The sequence below is a fragment of the Rhincodon typus genome, chromosome 7 (genome assembly GCF_021869965.1).
Source record: "Rhincodon typus isolate 14 chromosome 7, sRhiTyp1.1, whole genome shotgun sequence".
Lineage (NCBI taxonomy): Eukaryota > Metazoa > Chordata > Chondrichthyes > Orectolobiformes > Rhincodontidae > Rhincodon > Rhincodon typus.
Genome location: NC_063338.1, coordinates 41,671,950 through 41,687,799, shown reverse-complemented (window position 1 = coordinate 41,687,799; position 15,850 = coordinate 41,671,950). Strand labels below are relative to the sequence as shown.

At 39.8% G+C, this 15,850-nt stretch overlaps 1 long non-coding RNA gene across 1 annotated transcript; it reads left to right on the top strand.

The window, feature by feature from the left end:
- The first annotated feature begins 248 nt into the window (after positions 1–248).
- LOC125483487 lies at positions 249–14,835 on the top strand. The gene is made up of 3 exons (XR_007262451.1): positions 249–346; positions 1,608–1,793; positions 11,487–14,835. It is a non-coding gene; the product is annotated as an uncharacterized LOC125483487 (long non-coding RNA).
- The last annotated feature ends 1,015 nt before the right edge of the window (positions 14,836–15,850 follow it).

Below are 15,850 nucleotides of genomic sequence, written 5' to 3'. Positions count from 1 at the left end.
TCTCACCACAGTTTGGTAAAAAGATTCTTGAGTTCTCTATTGGATTTGTTGGTAAATAACTTATGTTGATGACCACTAGTTATGCTTTTGTTCTCAACAGGAAATATTCTCTCTGTATTCACTCCATCAAAAGCTTTTATTATGTTACATACATCTACAAGGTCACCCCTCAGCTTTCTTTCTTCAAGATAAATCAACCCAGCCTGTTCATCCTTTCTTGATACGTATAATGTGTTTTAGCAGTATCTGTGTGAAGAGGACCTTTTGGAGTTGATTGCCTTGTGTACTAAAACAACTCACTTTCTACTCCAGCTGTCTGGTCAATCCAGTCTCTATTACCAAGAAGGTAAGAAGGGTAAAACTGAAAGCATTAGCCCTTTCGCACAAAATGTATTTGGACTGGTATAATTAGCAGTTATATGTTTGTGCCAGAGAGTTGAATTGAGGCCGAAGTGTTATTAATGTTAAGTCAAGTCAGTCTTTTTTTTCCCCTTTTTAAAGCTGAGTGTAGCACAAAGCAAAGCAAACATGTTTGGGTTTTTAATGATTTCAACATTTCACACAACATAGGCAAGTGTGATTAAGCAGGTCTTGAATCTCAATCTATCCTGTACTATTAATTTTTATGAATATAAATAATACTAAATATGTAGCTGATGTATCCTGACATTTTAAAATATGTTCCTCTACACACACTAGACCAGGCGTGGAATGTTCAGTCTTATATCACTGTCGAAATGGTATTAGACCAGATGGTTGATTCATTGTAGAATCAAGAAGCAAGATAATTTATGCAGTTTTGTATATTGTGTTCTGTGAACTTAAAGGGTTGATGGTGTGCATACATGTAAAGCTGCTCCTTTCCAGCAGTCAAACATCAATAAGAAAAGGTTAGAGACCGAATATTTATAATTTAGTTTTTACAGGAGACTATCGGGATTCTGCAATGCTCTTCTATAAAAAAAAATTTAATGGTCTTATCAAGGAATTTTTAAAATAGAGTTTCCCATGCTTTGAAAAAAGAAGTAATGTTTCTGATATTTGACATTTCTTACAGAAAATTTTACTACGACAGAGGAGCTGTTTGGCATTTTTTTACTATTTGTTCAGTGAAACTTTACTACATAACAGTCAATTACCTTGCATTTTTATACAAATACTAATACCATTGCACTGTTCAGTTCCGTGGTACTACTGAATTTATCGTTTTGTAGATGTTTTAAAAAGTATTCCTAATACTTTAATCATTCACCATTTGCTTGTAGAATGTTATTCAGATCTACGGAATGAATTAAAATACAAGGATTGCATTGTGAACCAATAAATAAACATTGGCTCATAATTAGGCATTTTATTCAGACCCACGTATAGAAAGACCTTAGCACATTCTAGCAAACAAGGATTCACATTTTGGCTTCTGGAACTAGGAAATGAATTTGGCTGTACTTTGTGGTAATGAATTAATTAAACTGTAAACAGAAAAATGCAATAATCATGAAATTTGCCCCAATCTATTTTTAAAAAATCACAGTACATTTTATCAGTTTTATGATCAGTTAGAAATTACTATAGTAATTTTCATCTTGCCTTCGATCAATTTTCCCCAGATATCTCAAAAAATGTCCTTTGGCTGTTCTGTGAACAAGGAGAAGAGGAGAATTGTTCATATGCAGAAAGCATCATTGGCATAATGTACGGTGGAAATTTCAGTGCCAAGTGAAATGAATTCCCTAGATTGCAGCACACTGATAATTTTGATATGAACACTGGGAGACCCCAGGTTCTATCTGGAGGTACATTATCATTCAAGTGTAATACAGAATGAATGCAAATTACTGAAATCAGTCATTGGAGCAGCAGAAACAAAAACGTAGACACCCTCCTTAGGGGTGCGTTTGTTGTTTTTGATTTCACAGTATTCCAGACCATTACAATATTTTCCTTTTTTTTTAAAATGATTTTGCCCAATTTGTTTCAAAGCCTATCTGTGTTATACAACAGCAAATGTGAAAAATAGCAAATAAATATAATTGCAGTGCAACAGAATTGCTGTCACATTCAGAAAGCCCAATCCAAAACCCATTCTGAAATGATAACATCTGCAACCTCCAAAGACTGAGTTTCATCACTTGTCAATTGGAACATTTTTTGACAGTGGAGTGCTCTCTGACTGGGAGGGAACAGAAAGTTGACAGGATCAGTTCTACAAGCTAAAGGTGCATCTGTTCTTGCAGCATTGAATGCAATTGCTGAAAAAAATGTATTTTGCAATGCAGAATACCTACTAAAAGAAAAAAGAATGGCCAAAATGGAGGCTATAAAGAGTGAAATGATGGGACATGTGATACAGTGATTCCAGTAATGGAAAAAAAAGCACTGTTCCACATTTAAAATAGCAAGGGGACTTAAGCATGACTTATAAACTGCTTAGGCTGGTGGATATTGAATAATGAGGTGTTTAACAGATTTGTTTAGAGGGGTAATTAACAAATTTGCATTTGTAAACTAGAGAATAGGGACTGTTAACCTGCTGCTGAAGTGTACATTGTGTATAAAAACTGCAAGTGTAGGTAGAAACCACAAGCATTACACACAAACACAATAAGCTTCATTGAAATGAATGGAGAAATGTTTCCCGAGCAGTATTAACACTAAAACAGTATTCATAGGAATATAAGGCTTAAGAGCAAGAATGGGTCATTTGAACCCAAAGCATTCTCTTGGGATCAGTAAGATCATAGCAGGTTTCTCCTGTGAGCACCTATAATACTTGATTTTGCTTTCTATCAAAATACCATCTAACAGGGGCTTGGGTACAGTCATAGAGTCACATAGCTGCACAGCATAGAAACAGACCCTTCGGTCCAGCTCTTCCATGCTGACTAGATATCCTAAACTAATCTAGTCCCATTTGCCAGCATTTGGCCCATATCCCTCTAAATCCTTTGTATTCATATACCCATCAAGATGCCTTTTAAATGTTGTAATTGTACCAGCCTCCACCACTTCCTCTTGTAGCTCAATCCAAAGACGCACCACCCTCTGTGTGAAAAGTTGCCCCTTAGGTCTCTTTTAAATCTTTCCTGTCTTACCTTACAACTTTACCCTCTAGTTTGGGACACCCCATCCCAGGGAAAAGACCTTGGCTATTCACCCTGTCCATGCCCCTCATGATTTTATAAACCTCTATAAGGTCACCCTTCAGCTTCTGATGCTCCAGAGAAAATAGCCCCAGCTATTTTCACAACCCACAACATGTACAATCTGTAAATTGAATGCTTGTAATATAAGACTCCAATGAAATAATCTGGTGTTCTTGTCCTTAAATCTTTGCAGAAATGTCAAAGGATTGTGATCGGTGCACACCACGGTCTCTGATGCATTACTTGCAATGTAAACATTAAAATGCTGTAAGGCCAATACCAAATTCAATAACTCTTTTCAATGGTTGAATATTTTTTCTGGTGGATATTGAGTTTTTTTGAACAATAATTGTTCAATTACACACTCGTTCTCCTGTAACAATACGGCTCCAACACCTATATCCCTTGCATCGATGACGACTATAAAGGGTTTCAAGAAATTTAGCATGGCTAAAACTGGTGCGGTCATCAACACAGCTTGTAAATTCTCAAAAGCCTCCTGGCATTGTTCTGTCCACCAAAATTTCATGTTCTTTTTTAACAAATCCATCAGCAGTGCCACAATGCTACTAAAGCTTGGTACAAATTTCCTGTAGAACCCGCTCAGTCTTAAAAATCATAGCGCTTCCTCTTTCGAGGATAGTCATGGAAATTCCTCGATAGCTTTCGTCTTCATGTTCCTTGATGTTATCTATCCATGTCCAATGTTGTGCCCTAATAGCGTCACTTCAGCCTTTGTGAATTCTGTTACAAACTTTGCCATCTGTAGCCTCTTAAAGAGCTCTGCCAAATGTTCCATGTGATCTTTCCACGAATGACTAAAAATCACTAAATCATCTATGTCGACAGCACAAATTAGTCAATCCTGCAATAACGCTGTTCATAAGTCTTTGAAATGTGGCTGGTGCATTTTTCATTCCAAAGGGCATTACTTTAAATTGATATGGCCTATTTGGGGTTACAAAAGTAGAAACTTCTTTCACTGTCTCCGACAAAGGTAATTGCCAATAACCGTGAAATAAGTCTAACTTTGTGATGTAAGTGGTTTGTTCTACTTTTTCCACAGTGTACTCCAGCATTGGAATTGGGTATGAGTCAGATTTGGTCATGATGTTGACCTTCCGATAATCTACACAGAATCATTGAGTACCATCTGGTTTGGGAACCAACATGACTGGTGAACTCCACTCGCTTTGACTCGGCTCTATGATATCTTCTTGGAGCATCACTTCCACTTCCTTCTGAACCTGCACTGCTTTGAGAGGATTAAGCCAGTAGGGGTGTTGTTTTATCTGAATAGCATTCCCTATGTCAATCTCATGTACTAGGTATTAGTCCTCCTCATTCTATTTCTACATATGTCCTTATAGCACTGTAACAAGTCTCTCAATTCAGTTCTCTGTTATGAGGTCAGATAGCTCACTACCCTGTCCCATTCTTTAAGGACTTCCTCATTATTCAATTTATTCTGAGGCACATCAAAATCCAAATCATCTGGATTTGATTCCTCACTTGGAGTGGCGGTAACTTATACCTGTTTCTCCAGCTCCCTTTCCCTGTCATAGTAAGGTTTCAACACGTTCACATGACATACCAAAAATGTTTTTTTCCTATCTGGCATCTTTACCAGATAATTCACCTGACTTAACTTCTTCTCAATCTGATAGGGACTACTAAACTTTGCTTTGAAGGGATCTCTTACCACTGGTAACAGCACCAATATGCTTTCCACATGGGAAAACGTACGAATTTTAGATTTCTTATCTGCTTCTTGCTTCATTATATGCTGTGCCACCTTTAGATGCTGTCCAGCTAATTCACCAACTCTGTTTAATCTTTTTCTCACCTGAGATGCATAATCAAACTGTGAGATTGCTGACTTTGGACCTATCATCTTTTCCTTAATTAATTTTAAAGACCATTTGAATATCAATTAAACTGAGTTGATTCATTTGGAGCATCTCTAATAGCGAATAATACAAATGGGAAACCTTTATCCCAGTCATTTGGGTAATCCTGGCAATAAGCCCTCTGCATGGACTTTAGGGTCTCATGCCACATTTCTAATGCTCTCTGGAATTCAGGATGGTATGCACTTGATTTAAAGTGTTTGATGCCTAAACTATCCATGACCCCTTTAATTAATTTGGCAGTAAAACTGGACGCTTGGTCTGACTGAATCTCCCTGGGTAGTCCATAATGGGTAAGGAAAGCAAGCAACTCCTCCACAACCTTTTTTGCCTTGACATTCCATAATGGAATTGCCTCTGGAAACCTGGTAGGCACATTCATTATGGTTAGTGAATATTGGTTCCCACTTTTGGTTTTAGGGAGGGGACGTACACAATCAATCATAACCTGCATGAGTTCTTCAAATAGAATAGAAAATAATAGAATATCTTTTATTGTCACTTGTACTCCAATACAGAAGTATAGGAGTACAGTGAAAAGTTTTTACAATGGCTGCCTTTTAATGCGCTATCTTAGGTACAAGTAAGTACAAGTACTTAGGTACAAATCTTACAGAGTAAAAAAGAAAGTATTGTTATACAAGGAGGCTTAAAGGAAAGCATAAACATTACTTACAAGAGGTAGTTATAGCATAGTAAAAAGGATTTAAATTTAAATTTAAATTAAAGTCCGACAACAGCAACTCAGCACTTGGTACCAGGCCCAAGTCCAGCAATCGCCCTGCATCATTCTAGTCTCCATCCACTCCTCACTGGCACTCAGCAGCAACAAGGTAAGTCATGCTGTACCGAGGTTCATACCTCGACACCACCGTCCCTCCGGGGACTCGGCCCCTCCATTGTTCCAGGCGCCCAGCCCCAGCGTCACTTCGGGGACTTGGCCCCTCACTCTGGTACTCAGCAACGCCTCCCTTCCCTATCACTGCAGGGACTTGGCCCCTCGCTCCAGGACTCGGCCCCTGTTGCTCCGGGGTCTCAGCCCCTCCTTGACTACGGGGTCACGGCCTCTCCATTGCTCTGGGACTTGGCCCAGTCCATGCTCGATTTGCTGCCAGAATTGGCATTAAAGGCACTGGTTTTATTACTGCCTGTGGCTTTCCTACCATCTGACACATATGACAGATACGGCAAAATTCAACCATATCTTTATGTAAACCAGGCAAATAGAAATGCTTCTGTATCTTAGCCTGAGTCTTCCTCACTCCTAGGTGACCTCCTACAGGTAATTTGTGTGTTACCCACAATATTTCCTGTCAGTATGCTACCGGCAACACAATTTGGTGAACTTCTGCCCATTTGGCATCTGCAAAAACCTGCCGAGATTTCCATTTCCGCCTTAAGATTTTATCCTTAAGGTAATAACATTCTGGAATACATTCTGATTTCTTTTCAGAGTTCGCTTTATGATATAAATTCTTTATCATCTCATCCTTTTGTTGTAACTCCATTAATCTTTCAGAACTAAATACCTCTGCGTGATCCTCTAACTGCTTAGTTTTTTTGTTTACCATTTCATCAAACAGAGTGTCAGCTAACTGGACCTCAAATCCTTCATCTTTCTCTTTTGTTTTCCCTTCTTGTTTTAACTTATGGCTGTGGGATCTTGTCACCACACAATCTGGAAAAATTCCAGCATATTTTCCTTTTAACTCCGCAGTTCCCTGGTTTTCTTTTGGCCTCTCTGCTACAGGGGGCATCACTCCCACCTTTGATCCGCCTCTTTCGTTTCCAAGAATAAACTGTATTCCTGGAATAGCCACTTTTTCAATTATTCCCACTATCACTTCCCCAGTTTTGATTGGATTTTATAGCCTTATTGTACACAAACGCTAATTCTCTCTCTATTTATTCCGCAGATTATCATTCTCTCGAGCGATATTTCAGAAGGAGTGCAAATATTTTCATCCTTTATTATTACAGACTGACCAGGTCCTATTTCTCTCAATATTTTAACTTGTTTACCTACTCCCCCAGTTCTACCTGAGTAAACCTTACCCACACAGGTGAAGTCTTATCTTACTTTCCAGCCCAAGACTAAGCTGTGCACTCTCTTGCAGCTCCTTGACTTCTCTTGGGATTTCCTTCACTACCTCAACTAACCCCTCTGGTTTAGCCTCTTTTACCAAGAAGCACCATGACTTTGTGTGTCCCACCTTATTTCAGCGAAAATACCTAGGGTCTTTTACCTCTTTCCCACCCTCTTGGGTTTCTTTTTTCACCTGTGGTAAACTGTTTCCTGTGTAATCTACTTTTTGTTTTTCATTGAAAGATCTCCCCCTTGCCCAATTTCTATCCCTCATGGAATGAAATTGCTGTTGGAAGCTAGATTTCGATTTATGCACCAAATGTGTATTCATCAGCCATTTCTGCAGCTCTTCTCACTATATTAACTTTCTATTCCTCAACATGAGTTCTTATCACTTCTGGAAGTGAGTTTTTAAACTCTCTAAGATCCTCATATGTCTTTTTATTTTCCTTAATGCTCTCATCCATCTATCGAAGTTGGTCTGTTTAATTCTATCAAATTCGATATAAGTCTGACCTGGTTTCTTTCCTATATTTCTGAACCATTGTCTATGTGCTTCTGGTACCAATTCATAGACATTCAAAATAGCCTGTTTTACCTCTTCATAGTCTCCAGACATCTCCTTTGACAGTGCTGCAAATATCTCACTCGTCCTGCCTACCAACTTGATCTGAATTAACATTACTCACACAATCTCCGGCCATTTCATCTGTTTAGCCAATTTCTCAAAGGAAATGAAAAAGGCTTTTACATCTTTTTCTTCAAATTTTGGTGATGTTTTAACATATTTGTATATATCCCGACCAGGTCATCATCACTCTCCCCCTCACTAAGCCTATCTTCTACCTTCATTTTCATCATTTTAAGTTGGATATCCTGTCTAATTTCAAAGTTCAAACATTCTTTTTCTTTTTGTATTACCTCTGCAGGTAACGTTAATTCAAACTGTCTCAGTTGCCCTTCTTCCCTCTCTTTTTCCCTTTCGAACTCCAATTCTCTCATTTGCAATTTAGTTTTTTCTAACTCCTCTGCACTTGGCTGTTTCTCTGATATACCTAATTACTTGGCTAACTCCATTACAATTTCAGCTTTCCTCTTATTCCTAGTTAAGCCCAGTTCCAGCCTGTTTGGTAATTCTAAAAGTGTCCCCTTTCTCTGTCTATTTAAACTTTCTAAACTCTGTCTATCTAAACTGCAAATTTGGGAAGCATCTTTGACCCCCAGGACCGCTTTAGCAATGTTAAGAGCCATTTTCCCACTTTTAAGTTAACCAACAAGAAGCAACCAAAACTAAACAGATTTTCCACTTCTCACTTAAGTTTTATTTAAAGTTCTAGGACTCTAACACCAAGTTGGTTTAAACTTGCTGGAAACTTTTGTATCTCAAATCTGTTCAGATCTGTCCAAATCTGTTCAGATTCGTCCAAATCTGTTCAGATTCATCCAAATACGTTCAGATCCCAGCCCTGTTCCGTCCCAATCTGACCAGATCCTGGACCAGAGCTGTCCAGATCATGGACCTAAGCTGATTATGGTGAGTCCCGAATCTGCTGTAAAGCGGAGGTTGACCCTCCCCCTGGTAACTAAAACCGAACCACCAGAAAGGTGCGCCACGTCCTGTCATCCATTAAAAGATCCCCAATCTCTTATAAAGGAATGGTTAAATAAAACTTAACCCCTGAAACTCTCTTTATCATCAACAAGTAACAATTTATTTATCTAACTATAAAAGTGAACAAACTAACTACACTATTAACAAACTGAATGAACCCCTTCTAGCTTCTAACTATTCCCAAATTAAACAAGATTATAATGGTATGCTGTTCCAATAAATACAAGTCCCACTTATATAAAATAAATTTTAAAAATTAGAATTTACTCTCTTGAACATTAACTACTTGTGCCTTAAATATCTTTAATTTAGATGGAGCTTACTTTAAGGCTTAGAGAATTCTGTGAGAGCCAGTGATTCTTTCTTTTAGAGCTGAGAGCTGTTCTCTTGGCAGATGCTAGTTGGCTCTCCTGACTTTCCAACTGCCCTCTCCTTTTATATCCTTGATGACATATCAATTTCTTATAATAGGATTGGCCCTATGTTGTCAAAACCATCAGATTTAAATTTAATTGGTTTTTAGTCTCTAAGTATCTGATTCAAATTGATTGGCTCAATTCAAAACCTGTTTTCTTGATAATAAAACAAAGCTGCTGCTTGGCCTGCTCCCTGTACAGCCTTTTGATACAAATGTTTCAATTTGGGCACTCTATGCACCTGCAAACCAACAATCTGCTGCTGCTCACGGACATCTTTTTCACATTCCTAATAAGCACAGAAAAACACATCATCTTTTAAAGGGACCATGCACTGCATTCCCCTCCTAGAATTTTACACACAGCAAGTTCTAACGTCCTGCCTTCTAATCCATAAGTACCCTACCCAACTTTGCAACATTAGTAACACACATAATCACAGTTCTGGGGCATGACACCTCCATCTACATTTAATAATGTAGGCAGAATGGTCAAAATCCCATGCTAAAGTCTCTTAAAGTTTCTTTCCTTTTGCAAGAGAAGAATATGCTTTAATTGTGAACAGGTCTACACTGGGATGCAGCAGCAGAATGTCTGACTCCCTTCGAGCAACAGAACATTGAGCTGGCACGAGAGTAAAGAGAATGTGTCAATGCTGAAGATGAGTTTGGATATACACAGGCATCTAGTGAGAATGTTTCCAAATTGCTCCTCCCAGCTACATATCAAAAACAAAATTTTAATGGAACCTTAGATGAGGGTGGCAACTCACAACACTTTTCTGTGCAGCCTCTGGATTTCACTCCCAAGCCATGACAAATAACAAGTAGCCCCAGCTCCCAGACCCATCTCCAGCAGTTCCTCAAGAAACATTTGCGATAAGGAATAGTCATAGGCCTCATGGGCTATACCTTCAAGGCTTTCATCTCCACCCTCCACCAGCACAGAGACATTCACCTCAGTGGATAATCTATTTAGATCAGGCTCAGGTCCACATTCTAGTGAGAACAGCACAGACACAGGCTCTCAGCTAGAGAGAGAAGAAGTGGCCAAGATCTTTAGCACTTAGAAGATTACTGGGGAACAAACACAGGTACCAATTCAGAGCTCAGTACAGATGACAAGCCTCTGGATTTGCCATTATGAGCTCATGGAGATGCTAAAGCGAGCAGGGGAACAGCTGGCAAAGGCTTCAGAAACCAAACACAGACTGAAGCGAAGGGCAGCTCTGACTAATGTCACAGCAGGTGTGCGAGCATGTGGCTTCCTCTACGACTTGTTGTCAGTCACCGTGGAAAGCCAGGTCCAGCAGAACTGTCAATACCTTCCAGAACTGTGCAGGGATCTTCCCCCCATCACTTGAGCAATGGATGCATTCATTCACTGGCTTGACAAGAGGAGGCCCAAGGTATCTTGACATCCCTCCAGGTGCCCAATTTGCTCAAGGAGTGAGGGAGATGCCATTGTGTATGGACATGGAGGAGGAGTGACAGACCAGCACCCAGGAACTGTCATCTCAGGACACTTCAGAGGTGACCTGCCACAAACACCATCATCAGGTCAGGTCGAGAAAGTTGTATCTACACCAATGCAGAAGAACCCCAGTCGGTTGGAGCCTGTAGGCCCGGGACAACCAGAAAATAGGGTTGTTGATGTGCTCTCAGGCAAGTTGAAAAGCAATCAGCAGGTTTCCTCAAGCTGAGCTGCAGCTGCTGAGATGGCACCAAAATGTAACAACAGGGAAAGAAAGATTAAGTATTGCAGTCATTTTGGATGTCAACCTTCTGTGCAACATGACATGACACAAAAATAGACATGTGTATAACAGTCCTGTGGCCTTTTTCAATCTGTTAAGGCTTCTGACTATTTGTGTTTTCTTTGTAGACTACCTTGAGGACACTGATCATTGCAGATGTTCCACCATATGGAACAGTGTACTGAGCATAGAGACTGTCTTTCTCTGCTTCTTTCTGAAAGGAACATAACCTCTGGAAAACAGGAACCTAAACTCAATGTTAGCCCCTCTACATCTCTGTAATAGATGAATACCCCTTCCATCTGAGATTTGAGACATATACTTGCAGACCTGCCCCTGTAATCCTGCATAGTTCCATGCTGATCCTTTGGTCAGGAAACTGAACACGAGGTTATTGGTGCCGAGGGAATGAATTAACTTGCAATAAATAGCAAACAAATAATTTTAATGCTTCAAAGGTAAAAAGCAAGCATTCCCTTGAGGGCAGGAATTTTTCTGCACTATAATTGGCTCATTGCTCAGACTGCCACATATATTCATGCAATGTCTTTCACCTTTTCTAGGGGTACCCCTTGTCACCCACAAGCCAGCCCTGGAGATGATGCAGTGATGGAGGAAACATTTGAGGATCCTGGGGGTCATGCTAAACGTAAGCAACATGACAGCTGCCTGGATACTGGGCACACACCTGCAGGAATTGTTGCCTGTGGTTCCAAAGGAGCTGGACATTGAGTGAGTGTAATCTCTTCGTGTTCAGGAGTCTGGCTGGATGATGCCAGGGAGTTTCATTGCCACATGGGAACACTCAGTAACCCCTTGAACCTGAGGGAATTAGCAATAGCTGCAAACCCCTCTGCTCAGGCAGCTTGGCTCTCTGGCTCCATGGTGAACTGAACGAACTGAATTGCTCTCCTGTAAAGGCATCAGTGAACTCATGATTGCACCTTTGGGCTGCCAGTTGGGAAATGCCACACACGTCCCTGGTGCAGGTTTGAAAGAGGCTGGTGAGGAAGTTTAATGCACCTCTCACCTTCATCACCACTGACACTATGTTGCCTCCCAAATTACATAACTGCCTGCAGGGGGTGGCAGATGTAGGTGATACATTTGGGTAAGTACATGAATGGGAAAGGTTTGGAAGCATATGGGTGAGGAGCAGGAAGTTGGGACTGGTTTAGTTTGGAATTATATTCGACATGGACTTGTTGGATGAAAGGGTCTGTTTCCATACTGTATGACTCTATGACTCTTTATGAAGACATCTCCAGCACTGCCTTTCACTCATCAGCTCTGTGTATTTCTCATTTCTCAGTACACTGCATGACAGCATTGAATACCCTGGTTCCATTCATCACCCACTGCATGTTCATTCACCACTGCCGCCAGCTGAGCCTATGTCTCTGGTTCTGTTGGCAGTGAGCATTCTTTCTTCTCCTTGACCTCCCCTTTGTAACCTCAGCAATGCTAGCTCGGTTAAGTTAGGAACCATCTAGTGCTGATTTGTGAAGAGATACCAGGAATGAGATGCTGGTTATCCAGCTGAGATCTTGAACTAGTCAAGCTACCCTTTGGCACCTTTTCAGGCTCCGCATGTGTTGGATGAAATCCTGTCCTGCAGCCTCCTCTTCATTTTAAGGCACATCTTCCATGACTCATGACTGTTTTACCTCTTCCTCACTCTACCATGTGTAAGATCTTGGTGAATCTTGATGGTTTTCATTATCTCCAGTGGTACAGCTCTACAACCTTGGAATTTACAGCCTGTATAACACTTCCATCCCCAAAGGTCTGTGAATGCTCTTGCACAAACACAGATGGAATAAGCCCCCACCACTAGCACCATTACAAACATGACCACTAGTAGTGGACTTTGGGATCCTTTTATTCTAGAGTTAAACAAAACACGGTCACGGTTGGATGTTGTGTTAGGAGATGATAAAACTTGACTGTCTTTATTCTGCAGTACATGCTTCCCTTCAGTGCTAAGCCTTGAACTGAGTGCTCATAAGGTAGTATTTTTCAGTTTCTATGTTGCTTCCTTTAGATGGGTGTGTTTGCAAACAGATCATGGTCTTCTCCCTTTCTCTGTGAAGTCTTCTTTTGTAAGTTGATTAGCAAGAGTAACAGTGTCTCCAAACTTTTCACTTGATTTGTTCACCCTCTAACCTCCTGGTCCATAATCTGCTTTTCTACGCATCATTGTAAATAGCCTTGTCCGTTCCACTTGAGTCTCAACTGTCCTTCTTCAATCTCTTTCTGTGACTATCAGCCCTTTCCCTATCTCCCTTGATATACATCCTTTTTACCCCGATCCTAGTCCTACACAGATCCCTTTGCCTAGCTTTAGCCTTATACCATTCCTTTTTCATGTAAAGACAGTTAAGAGGCACCTAGATGGGTACATGAATAGGGAGGGAATAGAGGGATATGGATCGAAAAATGGCAGGTTTGTTTTTAGATTAATTAGGGCATGATGGTCGGCACGGGCTTGGAGGGCCAAAGGGCCTGTTGATGTGCTGTAATTTTTCATCTGTTCATTTGTACCCACTTAACTAATCCATTGCGTTCCCAGGCTTAGATCTTCTGCTCCCACATTTCCTTGACGCCCTTGCCGCTATCTCCCCTCTGCCTCAATTTCCTCCCTATATTCCCCAAGGTACATCCAGTGCCCATGACAACCACACTCTTTAAGTTCCATTCCCTACCATTACTTTCTACCAAATTCACCTTTGTTTGAACCTTTTGAGCTGGTTGCCTTGTTAATGAAGTTGTATTTGCCTGGCCTGGGCAGGCTGCTGATGTTAGCCAGTGTGACTGCCTCACATGGGCTGGTTTATAGATCCAGTGAGGTGCCACCTTTACATTGTATGTGCTTAAGAACTACAAACAAGAATGCTTATGACTGTGACTTCTCACGAGTTGCTTGACCCCGTCAGGCTTATACTGTAAGAGTTTGTGTAAAGAAAGAGTTTAGTTATGATGGAGCCAAGGTGTTGAAGAAGTTTGTACTCACTGCAGCTATGAGGAAGAAGTATAACCTGCCTGCTACACTTCTAGTGTGTATAGTCCAATTGTGAGATTATGCAGTTCCTGTTCTTGTCTAACAAGGAATGCATCTGTGAGTGTACTGCTATTTGGCTGGGGTGTCTGTAGAACGCTAATGAATGTAACAGAGATAAGGTTGAGAAAGAAGGATATAAGGAATCTAAAAGCTGCACATGGGCCCAGAAAGTTCCACCCAATATGATTTACAGGAGCATAATCAGATAAAAATTGACACCAAGCCAAATTAGAAAAAGTAACAAATGCTGGTTCTAAGGTGGTAGCTTTTGAGGAGAGTTGTAAATGAAAAGAGAGAGTTGGGGAGACAGCAAAGATTAGGAAGGTAATTCTGGAGCCAAGGTCCCATGAGGTCCTCCAGCTGAAGATATAGCTAACAATTGTGAGACAAAGGAGGTGAAGGTGCACACAAGATCAGAATTGCAGAGTTTTCAGAAAATGACAGGGAAGGTCACAGCAAAACTGTGGAAGCATTTCAACATGAGAATGAAAATTTTATAATGAGACATTGCTGAATGGAAAACAGATATCTATTAGAGAGCACAGGGCTGATGGTGAATGGATTTGGAATGTGTTGTGATACAGGCAGCAGGGATTTGGACGAGTTTAAGTTTATCGAGATTCAGAAGCAATTCATCTCTTCTATGATTAGATTTTTCTGGCAACATGCTTGAAGCCTTTGGGAGACTCAATATGGATCCACATCTGCCCTCAACATTTGCCAATGTGTCTAACTAACATGACTACCTTAGGACAGAATGCTCCAGCTTGACAGTATTTGACCATTCAAAATGTAAATTTCTCTCAAAATTGTATAATATTTTCTAAATAAATACATCAACTAATACTGTATATTGTGTTACAAATGCTTCAATGCTATCAAAGTTAGCTACAAATTGGGATTGTAATCCAACCTAGCAGCAGAATAATACAATGTTCATTTTATGCTATTACACTTCTATCCTTGTCAACCAAATTACCAGTAGCAATGGCATAGGAGATCCATTAGTATCTTAAGTGCTATATGCCACAGAGCGCAGTGGTATGTGTTTGATTTATACCCTGAAGCAATATAACAAATCTTAATCTTTCATTCATGTGGCCAAAAACACATTTATGTATTTATTAAATATATAATTTTATATGTACCTACAATAATTTTTCAGAATCATAATACTTCTTCCATTAAATCTTACCGATTAAACCACATTAAGAACAATAGATATAGAATAAAATTCCATGTTCTCATAAATAAGAATTAATAAACCAAGTCTAGAACATGTCGTTTTCTATTAAAATCTAAGTTCTCCTGTTTTCAAGTTTAAATAAATATTAATTGTCTGAAATGTGCCTAAATATGAAAGAAAAAGGTACTGAGGCTTTAATAGTACTTCCCATGCAATCACCTTTCATTGTGAGCTAGGTCTTTCTGCTACAGCTGTGTTCAGTCAAGTGAGACTTTAATTTGCTGCAGAGTGCCACAGTATTAATAGACAATTATTTATAGCAAACGTGGTTCATTTATACTATTTTATTAGCTGACATGGTGGAGAATTTAGATTCAAATGTTAATGTATTCATGACACGGCAGAATTTCATTTAATACCACATTTCAGGATTGTTACACCATCCAGCATGAAACCAAGCTTAGAAAATAACAGAATGCAGAATGAGGATTATAGCGAGGTTATCTGAAAGTGGTTAATTTAATCACTTTACAGCAGCTTCTGAATTAAAATGAAACCATACATAAAATAGAAAGGCCTCCCAAAACCCTTCTCAAACCAACAATTGAATATGTTCAAAACTGACAGATGTTTCTCATGCAATATTTCTCACAAACCACTTTCTCAAGTTACAAGTAAGT